The following is a 20,749-nucleotide window of genomic DNA, read 5'->3' as shown; positions in this document are numbered from 1 at the left end:
TGTGGGCACAAAGTTTTGTGAAGGGTCTCTGAATCCTGACGTGCACCGATTATGGTCCAGAAACTGAAAGCATACTTCGCCCAGATATGGACATTAATAACCTATGTAGATGTGGATGTGATTAATACAGTCTAGAATCCTTTAAGTGAATTAATGAAGTCTTACGTTATTTCATTACGTATTTCTCAATAAAATCTTATCCCACCTCTTCCTGGCTTGAACAGCTCCTCACTGCTCAGGATAAAGTCCAAATTCCCTCCCAGGCACTGCAAGATTCTGCTGGCTTCTCTTGGCATCTGCAGCACCCCACCCTTGTCTATGCACCAAGCTCTGACATGAAGGCTCCTCCAGGTCATGGCTTAGGGCCCTGGGCACTTAGCGCAATACCTGTTCTGGCATGAATAGATCCAGAACTCCTGAGTGGGCAAAGATACTGCCAAAAGAGTTCAAAACAGGAGGCTTTGGCTAGAAATAAATGACAAAGATTTATTCAAGGGTTTTAGTTTTGCGAATCAAAAAGCACTATGGGGAACACTCAGGGTGTTTCCAAGAAGAAAGAAAAGTTTGAGAGTTTTTATAGTAACAAGCACACTCGTGAGAGAAGTCTGCCCTGCATTCTTAGCTGCAGATTGGCTCAGGATGGGAATCTTCCAGGTGTCCAGTGGTCTGCATAATAGATGCTGGGTAGTCTGGAACATGAAACATTCTTTCTTATGCATGTCAAGTGGGAATCTATCAGAGATACAGCAGCAGCACATGAACATTTTTTTCTTAAGTTTTTCAGACGTTTACCTACGGAATTTAGGTACATCCGGGCACTGAGGCACAACTGAGAAAAGCCCAAGAGTTTAAGTTCCTGGGCTAATTAAAACAAGAATAATTTTCTCATGCCTCAGCCTACTTGATTTTAATAATTTAGCAGCTTGGCCATAGTGACTCCATTTTATTTCTGTATTCTTTCCCTCAGTATAATCATGCCTGGCATGGGTCGGCTTAGGCACCAAAACCAGCAGGTCTCACCTTGGTGCTCGCCTAGGCCACTCTCTCCCAGGCTTCCATTCTACTCTCTCTCTCCCTCTTTCCCTCTGGGAGTCATCAAGGCCCAGGCGGTGGTGCGGTCCCTTAGCTTCCTTCCTCTCCCACTGCTCCATCAACCCTCCCTCACTGCATCCCTCCAAAGAAGAGCATGAGCTATTTTCTGATTGACAGCCATGTTCCTTTCAAGGATTTCAAAAGTAAACAATCTTAGAAGTCACAAAACTTCTTGCTGTCAGTTTTCCATGGACTCGCTTCAATATTATGTAGAAACCCATGTCCCATAATGCCCCATGCCTTCACATGCTATGCATTCAAGGTATTCAAGTTCCTGGGGAGAGAGTCATTGATAAAGAGGGCGAGGGAGGCATTTTTACTCCTCTTCCCACTCTTAAAAACCTCCAAAGAATGAAAAGCAAATAACTCCATCTTTTCTGTTAACAAATGTCACCCGAATACATTTAATAACAATAATAAAACAGTCGAAGAAAATGGCAAAATAAATAAATAAATAAAAGCAATAACTCCATCTTTTAAAAGCCCTCACTGGGTGTCTCTGTTGTTTGGCGCGTTGTTCCTCACACCAGAAGGATGCTGGTTCCATCCCTGGTGGGGCGTGTACAGGAGGCAACCAATCAATAGTTCTCTGTCTATCTTCCTCTCTCTCTAAAAATCAATAAAACATATCCTCAGGTAAGGATTAAATAACAATAATAATAAAAGGTGAGAAAAAATAAAGTTAGTATTCCATTTTTCATTATGAAATATCAAGCTAACCAAAGAATATATTTAACGTATATGTACACTTTGACTAACAATAATAAAATGAAACATGAACCTACTAACCAGCTTTTAAAAATCTAATGTAACCAGTGATTTGGAAAGTCCTGTGTGAATTTCCCTGTCACTCCCTTTTCTCTCCCTCCAGGCAGTAACTACTATCCTGAACTTTGGCCTAATCATTATCTACTTTTTCTTTAAATTTTCAGTCTTCATGTATATATTCTTATACCACATATTTTAATTTGGGGGAGTTTTTGCATTTTATTGAAATCACAAAGTATAATTCTTCTGTGACGTACCTTTTTCCATTCAACTGGATGTTTTTAAGACCAGTCTATGCGTGCAGCTCCAGTTCACTCATTTTTATCGCTGATCTGTGTTCCATTGTATGAATATGGGACACTGTTTACCCATCCCTCTGGTAGCAGTCATTTGCATGTTTCTACTCGGTAGTTTTTTCTTATTACAGACAGGGCTGAACATTCTTTTCTTTTTTTTTAAATTCTGCCCCGAGGATATGTTTTTATTGATTTTAGAGAGAGAGGAAGGGGGAAAGGGAGAGAGAGAAAGAAGAGAGAGAGAGAGAGAGAGAGAGAGAGAGAGAGAGAGAGAGAGAGACATCCATTGGCTGCCTCCTGGACGCACCCTCAAACCTGTAACCTTTTAGTGTGCTGGATGACCCTCCAACCAACTGAGCCTCTCGGCCAGGCCTGAACATTCTTGTAGCTGCCTCCAGCTTTAATGACACAAGAAAGCTGTATACTGCCAAGTGAAGGTAAGGGCACAGTTCTGGAAGGCCCATGTTAATGGTCTATTGTTTGGAAACAGAAGGCAAGCAGCTGGAATAACTCCAGAGAAGTAGCTCCACCCAGTGAATGTAGGGAGTAGGGAGGTGGAAGTGATGAATACACCATGTTACTAGTAATTGTCTATCTTGGCCTCCTAGCTGGAGGTGAGGGGAGATGAGGGAAGGGAAAGGAGGGGAGAATAGTTATCAGAAAGTCTGCTCGACACTGAATGTTTGTGTGCCCCCGCTCCCCACTCCCCCCCAAATTCATATGTTGAAACTTAATCCCCAATGTGATAATATCTGGAGGTGGGACCTTTAAGAGGTGATTAGGTCACAAGGGTGGAGCCCTCATGAATGGGATTAGTGCTCTTATAAAGAGACCCCAGTGGACATAGCGAGAAAACGGCCATCTATGAACCAGAAACCAAATGTGCTGGGGCCTTGATCTTGGACTTTCCATCCTCTGGAACTGTGAGAAATGCTGGTTGGTTGTTTTAGCCACCCAGTGTATAGTATTTTATTTATATCAGACCAATGGATTAAACAAAACTTGTCTTTGGGAGTGCTACCACACTGCCTTCCTATATCCTGAAAACTGAGGGAATATGGCCCCAGACAGAGGAGAAAATCGATTTGGTGATAGTGTTTGAAGAAAAAAGTCAATGTAAAACTACGGTCTGTGCACATCAGTTGCCTCATCTTTCTCTAAATTAATTTTTAATAAGTAGCTGGTCTCTTTCAAAGATGAGCAATGCTCAGGAAGACATGACTAATGAGTGAAACTTTCAGTTAAACAAGCTGGTATTTATAGTCTCTCCTCCCCCAAGCCCTACTAAAATGACAGAGAAGGAATATAGAAGGGATTAACCCCCACAGGAGTCAGGAGACATCAATTGATGAGAGATTTCAAAAAATTTTTTGAAGACAAGGAAGAGGATGGAGTAGCAAGAGGCAACTAAATTAGCAAAATGGAGGATGATATCACTCAAAATGTCTATAGACACCCTGAAAGCATCAGACACTGTGTACGATGGGGGTGAGGCATAGGGCTTCACAGTTGAATTTCACCAAAAATTCAAAGAATAACTAACACCTATCTTCTCAAACTATTCCTAAAAGTTCAAGAGGAGGGGAAGACTCTCAAGCTCGTTTTACAAGGCCAACATTATCCTATTTCCAAAACCAGGCACTACAAAGACACTTCAAAGAAAGAAAACTATAGGCCAATATTCCTGATGAACATAGATGCTAAAATCCTCAACAAAATATTACAAACCAGATACAGCAATACATTAAAAAGGTCATATACTTTATCAGATGTATCACTGGCAAATATATTTCCCAAATAGTGGGTTCACTTTTCATTTTGGTGATGCTTTCTTTTGCTGTGCAGAAGCTTTTTTACTGTATAGGAGAGCATATTTGCCAGTGATACATCTGTAAGGGGTTAATTTCCAAAAATATATATAGAACTCATACAACTCAACAGAAGGAAGACAAATAACTCAATTAAAAAATGGGTTCAGGACCGGAATAGACACTTCTCAAAAGAGGACATACAGATGGCCAATGGACATATGGAAAAAATTCTCAGTCACTAATCATCAGAGAAATGCAAATTAAAACTACAATGAGATATCACCTCACACCTGCCAGAATGGCAGCCATCAATAAATCAACAAACAACAAGTGCTGGCAAGGATATGGAGAAAAGGGAACACTAGTACACTGCTGGTGGGAATGCAGATGGTGCAGCCACTATGGAAAACAGTGTGGAGTTTCCTCAAAAAAATAAAAAATGGAGCTATTGTTTGACCCAGTGATCCTACTTCTAGGTATATATCCTAAGTAGCCCAAAACACCAATCAGAAGGGATATATGCATCCCTATAGTCATAGCAGCACAGTTTACAATAGCTAAGAACTGGAAACAGCCCAAGTGCCCATCAGTAGGTGAGTGGATAAAAAAAGCTGTGCTACATTTACACAATGGGATACTACACAGCTGTAAAGAAGAAGGATCTCTTATCCTTTGCCATAGTATGGAGGGACCTGGACAATATTATGCTGAGTGAAATAAGCCAGTCAGAGAAAGACAAGTATCACATGATCTCATTCTATGAGGAATCTAATGAACATCATAAACTGGGGGGGGGGGGGGGGGGGGGGGGGCGGGGAATGGGTCCAGAGGCATGGATGCATGGAACAGACTGCAGAATCTCAGAGGGGAGGGGCATGGGGAGACGGAAAGAGATTAGCCAAAGAACTTATATACATACAAATTCGTGCACGGGTGGATCTGGCTGGCCCACCCCAATTGGGCTGATCAGGCGGGACCAGCTGGGGGGAGGGGCCAGGGGCAGTTGCCTGCTGGCCCCACCCCCTGGTTGAACTCCTGGTCTAGGGGACAATTTGAATATTAGCCTTTTCTTGTATAGGATATGCATAGCCAATGGACAGAGACAACAGTATGATGAAGGCCTGGAGTGGGGCACAGGCTGGGAGGAGGAAGAAGAGGGGAAAATTGGGGGACATCTTTAATACTGTCAACAATGAAAATATATATATATATATATATATATATATATATATATATAATTTTTTAAAAAATATCATATACCATAATCAAATGGGATGTTTTCCCCAGGGATGCAAGGTTGGTAAAGTATCCACAAATCAGTAAGTGTGATACAGCCCTGGATGGTGTGGCTCAGTTGGTTGAGTGTTGTCCCATGCACCAAAAGGTCACCGGTTTGATTTCCCGGACAGGGCACACACTCAGGTTGCAGATTTGATCCTCAGTCAGGATCTGTACAGGAGGCAATCAGTCCAGGTTTCTCTCCCTCTCTACCACATCAATGTTTCTCTCTCTCTCTCTCTCTCTCTCTCTCTCTCTCTCTCATCAATAGATATATAATTGGGTGAGGATTTAAAAAACACACAAAACACTACTTGATGACAACATTTCATCAACAAAGGAATGGCTCCAAAAAATAGGAATGAGGTCATGGTAAAAACACCAGATCCATTTAAAAAATAAACAACGAGATAATTGTGGGAGTTGTGGTAAAATAATGAAATATAAATATTATTAACCTTTCCTATGTCAGAATAATACAAACAATAAAATTAGAAGGAGGATGTAAGGGGAGAGGAATTTTTTAATGTGTTTTTATTAAAATTTTTAGGGAGAGAGAAGGGAGAGGGATAGACAGATAAGATAGAAACATCGATAAGAAAGAAACATCCATCAGCTGCCTCCTGCACGCCCCCACAGCGGCTTGTGCCCTGACCAGGAATCCAACCAGGGACCTCTTGGTTCATGGGTTGATGATCAACCACAGAGCCACACCAGCTAGCTAAGGGGAGAGGAAATTCAAGAAAATGTATGTAATTTCCTCATGTTTCTTGGCTGGAAGTTAATAAACATTGTCAAGCCCTAGCTGGTTTGGCTCAGTGGAGAGAGCATTGGCTTGCAGACTGAAGGGTCCTGGGTTTCATTCTGGTCAAGGGCACATCCCCAGTAAGGGGGCATGCAGGAGGCAGCCAATCAATAATTCTCTCTCATCACTGATGTTCCTATCTCTCTCTCCTTTCCCTTCCTCTCTGAAATAAAACATATATATTAATAAATAAATAAATAAAGTTAAAACATTTTGTTTTAGAACTTGGCTCAAACCTTTTAATAATATCCTTTTCCTTAATTTTAAAGGGCTATTTTTAGGAAGTTGTATTTCTTGGCATCAAGAAATATTTTCAAAATTCAAGAATTTCTTAAAGTTTTTCTTCTTTTTTAAAAAAATATATTTTATTGATTTTTTTACAGAGAGGAAGGGAGAGGGATAGAGAGTTGAAAACATCGATCAGCTGCCTCCTGCTGCCTCCTGCACACTCCCTACTGGGTATGTGCCCGCAACCACAGTACATGCCCTTGATCGGAATCGAACCTGGGACTCTTGAGTCCGAAGGCCAAAGCTCTATCCAATGAGCCAAACCGGTTACAGCTAAAGTTTTTCTTCTTGATAAATGTTATCCTTTTGTTTAGAAAAAAAAAGTATGATCCAATTTTTAGTAATGTTATTTGTAGGTATTTCCATTCTCTGTAAAATGATTTCTCTTTCTCACATACATACACAAACACACACTTTTTTTCATTCTCATTCTTATCTGTATATTTGCATGTAGAAACATCTGGAATAATTGTCCCTAAATGTCAACAGTGAATTATCTTTGAGTGGTAGAGTTGGGATCAAATTTATTTTTGTTTTTTACTTTTCTTCTTGACAATTTTTTGCATGCTTCAAATTTGTATAATATAGATCAGACTTGGAACATGTAAGATTATTAGATTTTTTGGATTATTAGACTTTCAAGGTATTAGTCTATTGCTATTTCAAGGTATCATAATTTCACAAATATATTTGTAATGTACTTCATTAATTGATCTTTGCCTTAATAATATAATTATTTAAGTCCTCTATCTATTATAATAGTATACTCTAGTTAAATTATATTACCAATATAATTGGCTTTAGTAAAAATATACTAATTCAATACTTGAAAATGCAAAGTACAGTGCAGATTATAATTCAGTATATTGCTGTAGATGCACTACCTGTGTGGAGTTGATTTGAAAAGTGAAATAATTCCTTGCAGAAGGTACATATGCAGCATAGCACAGCCTCTATCTTTGAAGAGGGATATTTATAAAAAATTTAGAAAAACTGTAACTTAAGTTGAAATTGTCTTTTATTAGCAAGAGCTTTTACAGCATGCATAATCATTTAACTTAAATTTCTATACCATTCAAAACTTAAGCAAAACTGCTTATTCGATAATAAAATGAAAATTCACCTATTCACATAGCTATTAAAAATGTGCCCTAAAACGACTGCAGTGGGTATTAATGGCTGAAGGAAATTCCATTCCATGAATTTACTTGACAGATTCTTAACTGTTAGACAATAGGTCATTTCTAATTTTTTGCTAATATAAAGTTTGCTTACATCCTTAATTATTTGTTTGACAGAGATTTCTAGAAGAATCACTGGATCAAGGGAATGTATATTCCCCAGCTGTTTTATATTAATTGCCAAGTTGCTTTCCAGAAAGGCCTAGCCAGTTACACGTTCCCACCTACAGTTCAGGAAAGAAAGTTCTTATGTTCCCACAGCCTCACTACCCCGGGGTGCTATTCTCGGCCAGAGGAACTCTGAACATTCTCCTCAGATGCCTGGAGAAATGCCCTCACTAACTGAAGACTTAAACTATAATGTATTCCCCTAGAGACTAGCTGGCGGGCGCGGGGCATCTGACCTTCTAAAGAAGCTTTGGTGCAACCGAAGTCCAAGTGATTATACCCAAATGGACAGGTCGAGCCCTGATTCCCATGCTTTGCTTTGCCATTCATCTGCAGTTCCCCCCAGAGTGCTTCTTTTTTGTTGTTAATCCTCATCCCAGGATATTTTTTTCCATTGACTTCTACAGAAGTGGGAGGGAAGGAGGGAGGGAGGGAGGGAGGGAGGGAGGGAGCGAGGGAGGGAGGGAGAGGAGGAGAGAGAGAGAGAGACATCCATGTGAGAGAGACACATCAATTGGTTGTTTCCTGCACCCATCCCGACCGGGGCTGAGGATCGAACCTGCAACCCAGGTATGTGCCCTTGATTGGGAATCCATCACCCAACCCTTTGGTATGGGGGAACAATGCTCTAACCACTTTGCAACACTGGCCAGGGCCAGATTGCTTCTTGAGGTTGCCTCCACATAGGGCATGACTCTACCCGAACCCACATTGTGTTTAAATGGCTCAGTTAATCTGTACCCCTCTCTCCCAGACATGAGTTCCATGAGGGCAGGAAGCACATCTGTCTTGTCCGCCACTGAAGTCCCAGTGCTAGCACCTGGTAGCACCTTGTTAAGGGACGGGTGACAGAGACTGAGACTCAGAAGCCACTGAAAGACTAACTAGGTCCTCAGAGCCCTCTAGTTGTCTCTGTCTTTTCCTCACTCTCCACATCCAACCTGTGATCAGCCAACTTTTGTCTCTCAAAACCATTCCCTCCTCCTCATTCCCATGTGCTCCCCTGCCTAGCTCAGGTCTGCAACACAAGTCACTTGAACAGTTAGCTCGTCCCTTAGCTGGTTGCTCTGCTTGCCATGTCCCCTTCGCCTTAGTTTGTTATTTCTCTCATTCCATGGTTCTCTTTTCAACATAAGGATCTGATCCCCTGATATCCCTGCTTATAAACCTTCAAGGCTTCCTGTTCCCTCCCCTCCAGGATCACTGAACTCCTTTCAGTGGAGATTTTGGGCCCTTCACTACATTATTTTGGGCTTATCTTCTACCAGGACTCTGATAACCCTATATAAAAAGATACAAAACTCATAAAAATTACCCCAGAAGAACCCACCTGTTTTAATGCTTCTCTTTGTGCATACTTCTTCCTGCATCTGGAATGCTTTTGCCTCTGCTCTGAATTTCTATTCTGTTTAAGGCCCAACTCAATGGTCACCTTCTCTATGACTCTCCCTATCTTTTTAGACAAAACTCATTGCTACCTCATTTCTCCTCCCACAATTCTTTGTTCACATCTTTACAAAATTTCCTCCCTAATGGTTTTACATTTAGTTGATTACTAGTGCCTTATTAACATTTGTGAATTCCTTAAGGGCACGGACTGTGTAGTCTTCATCTTTGTATTTCTTGGGCCCAGAAGAACCTGCCACATAGTGAGTGTTTGTAGCAGACATTGCTAGTTGCTTACTTCAGCACTCACTCATGATCCCATTTGGGGTAGCAATGTACCCAGCTAAAAGGTGACATTTCCCAGGTTCCTTTGGAGCTGGGTGTATTCATGTGATTAAGTTCAGGATATTAAAATGTACATGGAAGTATTATGTGGAACTTCCTGGAAATCTCCTTAAAACAGAAGGGAAATACCCTTCTCACTATTCATCTCTACCCAGAATGCAAGTGTGATAACTGTAGCTCGAAAAGGAGTATCGAACAATAAGAATACCCTCAAGAGAAACATACTGTTAGTACCTTTTTTCCTGTTATATGCAGCCAAACATAATCCAGATAGATTCAATAGTCAATACATGTTTTTTAATGTGGAGTTACTCCAAAATTATGTGACTTTTATTTTGTCTCACCCACCAACAAACTTGGAACAAGACTGACCACTTCATTATATCAATTTATTATCACAGGTTCCTTGAAACATTCATTTCTATGACAATTTTATTTAAGTTTTAATCTACCTTTATTTTTTTAATTGTCTTTGCCTACATTTTATTGATTTTATAAATTGATTCAAATTTGTCTAAGGTGTAGGTGGGATAAAAATTATAAATAAATCAACTTGAAATTTAAAGTGTAGACAATCAAAGCTGAAAGTCCAAGATTGGGGAGCAGTGGAATCACACTTAGATTCTAGGAACTCAGCTCTGTTGTCCCCTCAGACGCCCTCCCTGGATTATTTAGACAGGCTTCCTCTATTCATGGTTTCTCAACATCTTTCACTGTAACACTTATGGGCCAGGGCCTCCCCCGACCCACCTTCCCAAGGAAGTTGAGTTTTGGTAAATGGGTGTGGCAGATACTGATAGGAAGACTGAGTAGGGGAGAGAGGAGGTGAAGCAGGTTGACTGTTAGAAGCTGTATAAAATCAAAGAATAGGTTGGGGAGCACCAGGCCAGGGGATAGGAAATGAGCAGCTGAAGATCACGTGACTAACATTTTAGCTATAATTCTCTCAGTTTCAAGCAATAGAAGACAATTCTGATGAGCTCAAGCAAAAAAGGGGAGCATTTATTGGAAAGCTAGTGGTGTTGAACCTGGCATCCTTGGAAGAGTTTCAGGTGCTATATCTTTTTTTTTTTTTTAATTGATTTCAGAGAGGAAGGGAGACGGAGAGGGAGATAGAAACATCAATGATGAGAGAGAATCATTGATCGGCTGCCTCCTGCAATTCCAGGTCTTGTGCTCTGGCAGGGAATCCGAACTGTGACCTCCTGATTCGTAGTTCAACACTCAACCACTGAGCCATTCCGGCCAGGCTGACACTTTCCTCTAAAAAAAAAAAAAGGTTTTTATTTATTGATGAGAGAGAGAGAGAGAGAGAGAGAGAGAGAGAGAGAGAGACGACATGAGAGAGAGATCTGTTTCTCCACTTATTTATTCATTCACTGGTTGCTTCTTATATGTGCCCTAACTGGAGATCGAACCTGCAACCTTGACCTATTGGGACAACGCTCTAACCAACTTAGCTCCCAGCCAAGGCCTGACTCTCCTTTCTCATGACCCCCTCATTCAGGACAGTTGCCTCTGCCTCTGAATTATCTTTGATAAGAACCCTTTACCTCTAAATGGTCTCCTTATGTCAAGTATTTCCACCCCCCATGCAGGAATCTTTGGAAGTTTCCTTTATTGAGTTCAAATTCTGGAGCCTCAGTTATAGTTCATAGCTTTCCATACCTCCTATACTCACTTTCCCTGGTGCTCCTGTTGAGAGAGCCACCCCATCCCTCACCTTCTCTCCCTCAGATCCCTCTTGTCCATTCCTGCTTGTCTGCCCCTGCCTGAGGAGATCTCTGTCTTGTGTTTTCTATTCAAAGCCTGCCTGTCTTTCTATACCATTATATGTGTTTGCTACTTTTGTTGGGATTAGTTGGAACCAAGGATTTGTGACTAGTAGCCCGGATTATGACGACTCATTGTTATAAAAGTGCTATAAAAAATGCAATGAGCCCTGGCTGGTCTTGTTCAGTGGTTAGAGTGTAGCCCACGCACCAAAGGGTCGTAGGTTTGATTCTTGGTCAAGGGCACATAGCTGGGTTGCCAGTTGGGGCGTGTGCGGAAGGCAGCCATTTGACGTCTCTCTCTCACACTGATGTTTCTCTCTCCCCCCCCACCCCCACCCCATTCCTCGCTCCCTTCCACTCTCTCTAGTAATCAATGGAAAAAATATCCTCCGTGAGGATTAACAACAACAAAATGCAATGAGCACTCTCTCTCTATGGAGCACTCCCACCCCTTCCCCCACCGCTCCCCCAGGCCTGTTTTCCTTGCCTCTCTCTTTCTCCTAAGCTCCAAGGGCCCTTCTTTTGCCTCTGTAACTTGTTTCCTGAGCCCATTTCTTCTACAGCTCACTTCTCTACCTCTGTGACCTTCCAAATAAACTTTCTCTTATAGTTTGAAAAAAAGTTAAAGACAATGACGAAGGATGGAGAGTGTGCAGTGTGGAAGAGGCTGCTATCTTAAAAAGGGTGGTCCCTATTTCAGGGAAGTCTCACTGAAAAGGTGTCATTTGAGCAAAGACCAGAAGGAAATGAGAGAGCAGTTCTGTGCCTGGGGGAGAACAGCAGGCCTGGAGGACAACTGTGCAAAGGCCTCAAGGCAGGAAAAGACTGGGGTGTCTGGGGTGTCTGGGGAGCAGCAAGTGGGCCAGTGTGGCAGGAGCAAAGTAGGGGGAGTGGAGGAGATGAAACCAGGAAGGTGGCAGTGGGCCAGACGACATGGAGCCTGGTAAGCTGCGTAGACTCAGTGGCTAGGAGCAGTGGTAGCAAGAGAAGTCGTAGATACATTTTGAAGATGGAGGCAATGGGATTTACTGATATATGGTGATTATGGAGTGTGAGTAAAAGAAACACATCAAGGAAGAGTCCTTGAACTCGTTTTGGTCTGAGCACTGGTTACTGAGCTAGGAAAGGCTGCAGAAGGAGCAGGTTTAGGGAGAAATTAGAGGTGTTGGCCTAGTACAGCGGTCGCCAACCGGTGGTCCGGGGGCCACTGATGGTCCATGAGGTCCGAAAGGTTGGCGACCGCTGGCCTAGTAGACATCCAGATCAAGTTAGTTCCAGCCTGGATTTCTGGGAACAGAGCAGGGATGAGGATATAAACTTGGGAGCTGTCCCCATAGGGCGATGGACCTTAAACTGATCAACCTGGATGAGGTCATCTGGGTGTGAGCAAGGACAGAGAAGAAAAGAACGGAGTCCTGGGACCCCCCCCCCCAATGTTTAGACATCAGAAAGTTGAAGAGAAGGAGGAGCTAGTGAAATAGAAGGGGAACCAAGAAAGAGTGGAGACCCAGTGACCAAGTGAGGATGTGTTCACCAGCGTCGTGCTGCTGTTGCAAGTCTCATCGACAGACTAAGTCCAGGGTACGGATGGGTGACTGTATTATTACTTTATCAATAGCTTCTCTGGATGAATGGTATCATTGCACTCTACTAAAGAAAGGGTACCATTTTCAATGGTCAGTCGTTGAAAAACAATGTCATCTAATTGAAGGCAGCTGTCGTCCCTCATTCACAATTAGGCTCAACTTGACCTCACACAGACAGCTGTGGTGGAAATTCAGAGGAACCAGGCGATGGAGTGTGGTGGGGAGCAGGGCTTGATAGGAGGTTGTGGCTGGAATTCCAGGAAGGCAGGTGGGGTCTGAGATCCCACAAAAGAGCTCTGGTCCCTGGGGAGCTGGCTCAGAGTCAGGTGAGCTTCTGACCTCAGACCAGATACAGGGGCCCATCCGGATGGTGACACCTTGAGCAGAATGAGGAAGCAGGAAGGGGAACCAGTTTTTGGAGCAAATGAGTATTTTTATGAATACCTTGATTTTTCAGGGGGAGCTCTCTGCGAGCCCTGACCTGACACACCTCAGATTTGCCCTTCCCTCCCCCTTCCTTCCCCTTCTCCACATTCAGGAACCCCTCTCTGATTCCAGTCCCCTGACTTCTACCCATTCTCCTTTCAGAAACCCCTCTGGTCCACAGGCCGCCCTGCCAGCCCCTCCCTCTCAGGATCCCTCACCCCACGGATGTTCTCACACCCACCCTAGAACTGAGCCTGAATTCACAAACCAGCCATGACAGATACTTTTTGTTCTCTGAAATAAATCTCTAAATAGGCACAGCTCATACCTTCTGAAGCCACTGTCCCTTCTCATTACCCTGTTTTCTGATAACCTAATCGTTCCGGGCACTCTCTGACCTTTAGAACGAGACCTGCTTTGCTGAAGGGAGTGTTTACATAAAAGACAGAGGGGGAGATGGATCAGGGCTCACCTCAGAGAAACTCCCAAGGATCACAGAGGTGGGGGTGGGGAGGATAGGGAGGAGAGGATCACAGAGGAATCACCCTCCTGAGCCAGAGAACTGTACACTTGGCATTTCATGGAGGGACAGTCTCTTTTTGTCATTTAGTTGTAATTTGCAACACTCTGTACAGTTCATGAGCAAAGAACAGAATGTTTCGCCTCAGGATGATTTGCCCCCAAGGGGGCCAACCAACAGCCTTGGCCTTCTGAGCAAGGGCATTAACTGAGCCAGCGGTGCCAGAAAAGAACGAACGGGGCGCAGGCCTGTGGGTCAGTGAGCTTGGTGGTCAGGGATGTGTGTGTCCAGGTAGCAAACTTCAGGGCCTCGGGTGCCCCTGGGGGAACAGTGCACCCTCTGCTTCTGTCACTTGATTCAGGCCACTGTTGACCACTGCCGAGGGGCTACACAGGCCCAGCTCGGAGTCCAGCTCAGAGGGGGTGACAGAAGAAGAATCCTTGACCCTGCCCTTGAGATGCCCATAGTTCCGTTGTGGCAAAGAGACATTTAAGAACTCAAGGTCAGCTCGGCTGGTGTGGCTCAGTGGATAGAGCGTCGGCCTGCGGACTGAAGGGTCCCAGGTTCGATTCCGGTCAGGGGCATGTGCCTTGGTTGAGGGCACATCCCCAGTGGGGGGTGTGCGGGAGGCAGCTGATTGATGTTTCTCTCTCATTGATGTTTCTAACTCTCCCTCCCCCTTCCTCTCTGTAAAAAATCAATAAAATATATTTTTTGGGGAAAAAAAAAAGAACTCAAAGTCAGCTCAGCTGGTGTGGCTCAGTGGTTGAGTGTCGACCCATGAACTAGGAGTTCACAGTTCAATTCCCAGTCAGGGCCCATGCCCAGGATGCAGGCTTGATCCCCAGGAGGGGTTGTGCAGGAAACAGCAGATCTCTTATCAGTAATGTTTCTCTCTCTCCCTCTCTCTCTTCCTCTCTCTCAAATCAATTTAAAAAAAGAATGCAAGGTCATTGAGAAGGTGAAGGGAAGATATTAGGGAGGTAGGGTGATGGTTTTGGAAGAGCAGGGTGCCTCAGCTTGTTGTGTGATCTTGAGTCTCCTTAACATCTAGGCTCCTCAGCTTCCCGAAGAAAAGAGGCCGTTGTGATCTGTCCTCTTCATTTCTGCCTCAGGCACCCAGTGAAATAACAGGTGGAGGGCAGGGGAAGGGAGAGAGAACCAAGTGGGCCTGCTGTGGGACCTTTACCTCTGGTCGCCTCCTGTCCATTGCCAAGGAGTGTTCAAAGCAGGGGAGTTTCTCCTTCCTCACCCCAAGCAGAAAAGTGAAGCAAGACAGCCCTGGCAGCCCTCGCCGGTTTGGCTCAGTGGATAGACCTTCGGCCTTCGGACTAAAGGGTCATGGGTTCAATTCCAGTCAAGGACACGTACCTTGGTTGCGGGCTTGATCCCCAGCCTGGTGGGGGTGCATGCAGGAGGCAACCCATCGTTGTGTCTCTCTCACATTGACGTTTCTCTCTGTCTCTCCCCCTCCCTTCCACTCTCTCTAAAAATGAATGGAAAAATATCCTTGGTGAGGATTAACAACAACGAGAAAGATGTGCCCTGGCTATGTGAGCTCTGATAATCAAAAATCCAATGATTAATCTAGCTTATCTCTGGAAAGATACACAAGAAGCTGGGAACGCTGCTTTGCTCTGGGGAGGAGAAAGGAAGGGCAGCTGAGCCCTGTGGGAGGGACACTTGTTTTTCTCCGTCTTATACTCTTTTATACTTTTTAAATTAAATACCACGTGATTGTAATATCTAACAGAAAGGAAATAGATTTCAAACTTAGAAATAATTCCAGGGATTCTAGGGTTTGGTTCAAGGCTGGGGCAGAGCCAGGAGCCGGCTTTACACTGGGTTTTCCCCTTTAGACCCCGCTTATCTGATCATGACGGGTTGGCGAAAGGATAGACAGGAGAGTCAACAAACAGGTGTGGAGTGCCCTGCAGGCCAGGCCTTGCGTGTCCCTGGAGCCCCGTGTCCCAGGAGCCCCGTGTCCCAGCCCTGAGCCCTTCCAATGAGAAGGGCACACCTGCCTCCCTTCTTGCCTCCGGCTCCACCGGTGGCTTTCCTGCCAGGCCGAGAGCGAGTCCGGGAGGGGCAGGTGCCGTTGGTACGGGCTGTACTTTCCAGCACAGGACACGGTGTGCTCACCTGCCCGTGAGCCTGGCAGCCTGAGCTCACCAGCCTCAGAAGTTGCATCAGCAATGAGAACTGCTGGGAGGGCCGTGAAGATGTACACATGGCCACCCAGAGAGGGCCGGGCATGGCTGAGGAGAAAGGGAGGCTGGGGGAGATGGCAAGGAAGGCCTCCGTCAACCCGGGTATCGACAGGGAGGCCAGCGATGGCCACTGCCATTGGTCCTGGGCCAGACCCGGGGGCCCAGTCCTAAACCCTGCCTCAGCCCCAAGCAGCAGCCAGCCCCGCTGGTGCCAGCCAAGGTTGGTGTGACCAGGGAGCCTGTCTGAGTGAGCAGCTGAGGCCCAGGGGCTGCAACTCCAGTGCTCTGAGGACCTCCCCCACCCCCTTCTGCTCCCCAGAGCATTCCAGGCCTTCCCAGGCAGACTTGGCCGGAGCCTCTCCCCCAAATCCACAATCCTATTCTCCCAGCCTTTCCACCTTCTCCCCTTCTCCTTAAGGAAAGTGCCTCTGTCTAAATTGGGTCTCTGATGGCAAGCAAGCCTGCCCCTGGGAGAGCATGCCCGCGGGAGGGGACTGAGGCAGCATGAGGATGGGGGAAGACTGTCTGCCAGGTAAGCTTCCTGGGCCGAAGCTCTTCATCTAACGCCCACCCCCCACCCCCGGCTGTCACAGCATTGTCACTAGGATCCCTTGAAGTACTCGTTAGTCCTGAAAGCACTTTGTAAAAGGAAGAACACAGGTTGCCCATGTTATGCTGTTATCATTATTACCTACTTTAGTAAGTAGAAGCTGAATGGAGCCTCATCCTGAGCCAGTGGTCGGCAAACTCATTAGTCAACAGAGGCAAATATCAACAGTACAACGATTAAAATCTCTTTTGAGAGCCAAATTTTTTAAACGTAAACTTCTTCTAACGTCACTTCTTCAAAATAGACTCGCCCAGGCCGTGGTATTTTGTGGAAGAGCCACACTCAAGGGGCCAAAGAGCCGCATGTGGCTCGCGAGCCGTGGTTTGCCGACCACGGTCCTGAGCCAATGAAGCCTCGAGGTCCTCGAGAAGGTGGTAGGGCCTTGACATTCCCACCTTGGGCCTGGGCACCCAGAGCGAGAGGTGAGGGCAGGTGGGGAAGGTCCACCTTTCTAATGGGCTAAGACAGTGGTCGGCAAACTGCAGCTCGCGAGCCACATGCGGCTCTTGAGCCGCGGTTTGTCGCTCTGTTGACTAATGAATTTGCCGACCACTGGGATAGGGGCTTAATCACAAGGAACAACAACAGCCTGTAATTATTGGAATCGAGAATCTAGGTCAGTGGTCGGCAAACTCATTAGTCAACAGAGCCGCAGTTTGCCGACCACTGGGCTAAGACAGTCTGACCTCTTCCCAGAGAGGAAACGAGGTCCGACGGGCATGGCTCAGCAGTTGAGCATCGACCTATGAACCAGGAGGTCACGGTTCGATTCCTGGTCAGGGCACATACCCAGGTTGCAGGCTTGTGAGATGTACAGGAGGCAGCCGATCAATAAGTCTCTCTCATCATTGATGTTTCTATGTCTCTCTCTCCTTCTCCCTTCCTCTCTGAAATCAATAAAAAAAAATATGCTTTAAAAAGAAAGAAATGAGCTTGCATGGACAGAGCCTGAGAGCAGAGGGGTGCTCAGGACCTCCATTTCCACTGGACAGGTCCCCGGAGGCAGGGCTACAGGTCCCAGCACTGCTTACAGGCTGTGGGCAGGGGAGAGGGATTGACTGGGAAATGCTCAGTGCCACCCCAGCCCCAAGCAGCATCTGCGCTCAGAGTCTTAGGCGGCCCTGCTGTGCCTCCAGAAGGAACAGAAGGAGAGACCCAGGAAGGCCCAGGCAGAGGGGAAGGAACAGGTGTGTTTTCTAGGGTGCAGTGCGATGCAAGAAGCTCTGAATGCTGGAGACAGGCTGAGCTCACCTGGCCCTGGCCTTGCATCAGCTGCAGAGCTGGCTCCCAGGCCCTGGGAATTAAGCAGGAGGCTCCCAGGAGCTTCTTGGCCTTGCCTCTTGCTCTCAGGGAGAGGGAGTCAAGGCGAAAGAGTCAAGCCTGGACACCCCATTTCCAGGTCACCCAGCTGCCTCAGCTTCCAGCTTCCCAGGCAGCAAACAGCCTGTGTGATCAAGGGCAGACCCAGCTGAGGGCTCGGCGATTGCCCAGCCTGCCCAAGGTCTCCTTGCAGGAAGCTTCCTAATTTGGTGCTGTCTCCCAGGCCGATTTGGAGACTTTGGGGCTGGTTCCTCTCTGGCCCCTGACCTCACCTCTTTAAAAATGACCCTCTACCAACAGCTGCAGATGCTGCAGACATGGGCAGGAAGTGTATGGGAGACTTCCACTGAGGCCTTTTATCGCACGCTTGATTTATTACTGATCCACCTCCGGGTTGGATGTGACAGGTCCCCGGAGGCAGGGCTCCAGGTCCCAGCACGGCTTACAGGCCGTGTGCAGGGGAGCAGAGCTGGCTGAGAAGTGCTCAGTGCCACCCCAGCCCCAAGGGTGCAGTGGGAAGCAGATGGACTCCTGGTTCTGTTTTCTCCCTTGAGGTTGAAAGCATCCATGAGAGCTGCCTGGCACCTCATCTGTCCCTAGATCCCCTTAGGCTGCAAACGTGTGTGCCTGGGGGAGAGACATCTGTTCTAAGTGTAAGCGAAATGACAGTCCCCCATCTCCCCTCTTCCCACAGCTTCTTCACAAGGTGTGTGAACTTTCCCGTTCTCTAGAAAGCACCCATCGGCCCTCCTCATTCTCTGGCCAGTGCTCTCCTCCCAGGCTCCTGCTCAAGCCCACTGGGGCCTCTGTCTGTAACATACTGACAGCTGAGCTGAGGGCTGTGGGCAAAGGAAAGGAGACCAGAAAAGAGGCCAGAGCAGAGTGCGCGGCTGGGGAGCAGGGACACAGGGCTCATGGGGGGCCTGGGGCCTGGGGCCTGGGCCCTGGGTCAGCCCCAACTTCGTGCTCTGGTCTCTCCTGGACTTGGTTTCCAAGTCTCCCTCAATTCCTTTCCATCTCCAGGCCTTAGCCCCAGCTAAGGTGGTGCTAGAGAAAAAAATGTACATAACCCCCACCCCATCACAGACTCCTCTGCCCTCCCCAGCCTTAATTCCCTCATTTATAACCCGAGGAGACAGGACAGGCTCCCAGCTCAGTTGTCGGAAGAGTCTATATCATTTTTTGGCCAGAACTTCCATTTCTTTTGATGATCTCCCTCTACCCAGCCCCCACGCTGGTGTTTATTCTTGTGTTTTTGTTCCTGGTCTCTGACCCGTCTGTCCTTCTAACTTCCAGGCCCGCTTGGAGGCTGGGCTCGGTCCATTCATTATCTCATGACAAACATCAGGCGATTCAACACCCACATTTGCCTTTTATAAACTGTCCTCCTGGGTTATCATTTGATCCAGAGTACACTGCGGATGGATGGGGCGCTCTCCCAAAGGAGCACGCAGGGGAGCTCAGCTGAGGGCCAGCCTTGTGGGACTGAGCAGAGCGGAGAGGCTGGGGGGGTGGGGGGTGGAGATAGGGATTGAGGGGGAGGCAGGCTGGGCTGAGACACAACCCCAGGCAGCACTGTACTTGGCCCAGGGCCCTGCGGATGTTGGAATATTGGAACTGGAAAGGCCCTGGAGGTTTTACAGGCCACCACCCTGTCCCTCCACGCCATTTTGTTTGTTTATTTTTTTGCTAATCCTCACTCAAGGATGTTTTTTCCATTGAGTTTTAGAGAGAGTGGAAGGGAGGGGAGAGGGGAAAGAAAGAAAGAGAAACATCGATGTGGGAGAGACACATTGATTGGTTGCCCCAACCAGGGGTGGGGATCAAACTTGCAACCCAGGTACATGCCCTTTATGGGGAATTGAACCAGCAACCATTTGGTGGGGGGTGGGGGGGGGGTTTGACCAATGCTCTATCCATTAAGCAACACTGGCCGGGGCCCACCCCATTTTAAAGATGAGGGCCAGCAAAATCAAGTGACCTGAAAGAACGTATATATTAATACCAAAAAAGGAGGAAGAATTTGACTTCCCTTTAAAGAATGGTCCTTTGCTTCAGGAAAAACTCTCTCCTCAGGTTGTATTTTTCTGTTTTCGTCACGGACTGGCGACATCGTCATCATAGTCCATGCTTGTTCTGAGAACCAGATTTGGAAACCACGATCCCAAAGTCCTGCTCCTGACACCCCTTTTTCTGCTCAACCAGATTTGCAAAAGAAAGAAAGGAATATCTGGGAGAATTTAGATCAAAACCAATTTTATTTTATTTTTTGCTGATTGGTTGATTTAGAGAGAGGAAGAGAGAGAAAGATAAATAGCGAGAGAGAAAGAGAGAGAGAGAGAGAGAGAGAGAGAGATTTGTTGTTCCACTTATTTATGCATTCATTAGTTGATTCTTGTATGTTCCCTGACCAGAGAAGGCACCCATTTCTTAGGGTATGGGTACAATGCTCTAACCAGCTGAGCTACCCGGCCAGGGCTGTCAAAAGCAATTTTAAAACCACCTCAGTGTCTCCATAAATATAATGGCCAGCAGGCCAGCAGGATCATCATTGCTCACAATGGGGTGCAGGCAGGATCTCTGCCCAGGGGCCGTGGGCCAGAGCTAGGACTTACTCCTTGTTGAGCAGACCAAAGTAGGGAGGGAGGGAGGGAGGGAGGGAGGCAGGTGGCTGGCTCCTCTCAGATCCTTGGCACGTGAGGACGACTCTGGGAGTATTGATTCTGGGAAGACAGTGAGTATGCAAGGCCCTATCCCAGTGGAGAAGGGCTGCTTTTCTGATATCCCCCAAGTCCTTAGAGAGTGGGAATGAAGGGAGGGAGGGGAGCCCTTCATTAGGTGTGGAGGAGGAATGAGATGCTGGGTTGGTGCTTGGCACAGAGTA

General features: G+C 46.3%; 1 long non-coding RNA gene across 1 annotated transcript; it reads right to left on the bottom strand.

Moving 5' to 3' along the window:
• Positions 1 to 466: 466 nt before the first annotated feature.
• On the bottom strand, positions 467 to 2,306 carry LOC129151898 (uncharacterized). The gene is made up of 2 exons (XR_008558613.1): positions 2,118 to 2,306; positions 467 to 689 (listed from the first exon to the last, which is right to left on the bottom strand). It is a non-coding gene; the product is annotated as an uncharacterized LOC129151898 (long non-coding RNA).
• Between the last annotated feature and the right edge of the window lie 18,443 nt (positions 2,307 to 20,749).

Source organism: Eptesicus fuscus, chromosome 16 (genome assembly GCF_027574615.1).
Source record: "Eptesicus fuscus isolate TK198812 chromosome 16, DD_ASM_mEF_20220401, whole genome shotgun sequence".
Lineage (NCBI taxonomy): Eukaryota > Metazoa > Chordata > Mammalia > Chiroptera > Vespertilionidae > Eptesicus > Eptesicus fuscus.
The sequence above is the reverse complement of the archived record's forward strand: the minus strand, read 5'-3'. Positions and strand labels throughout refer to the sequence as shown.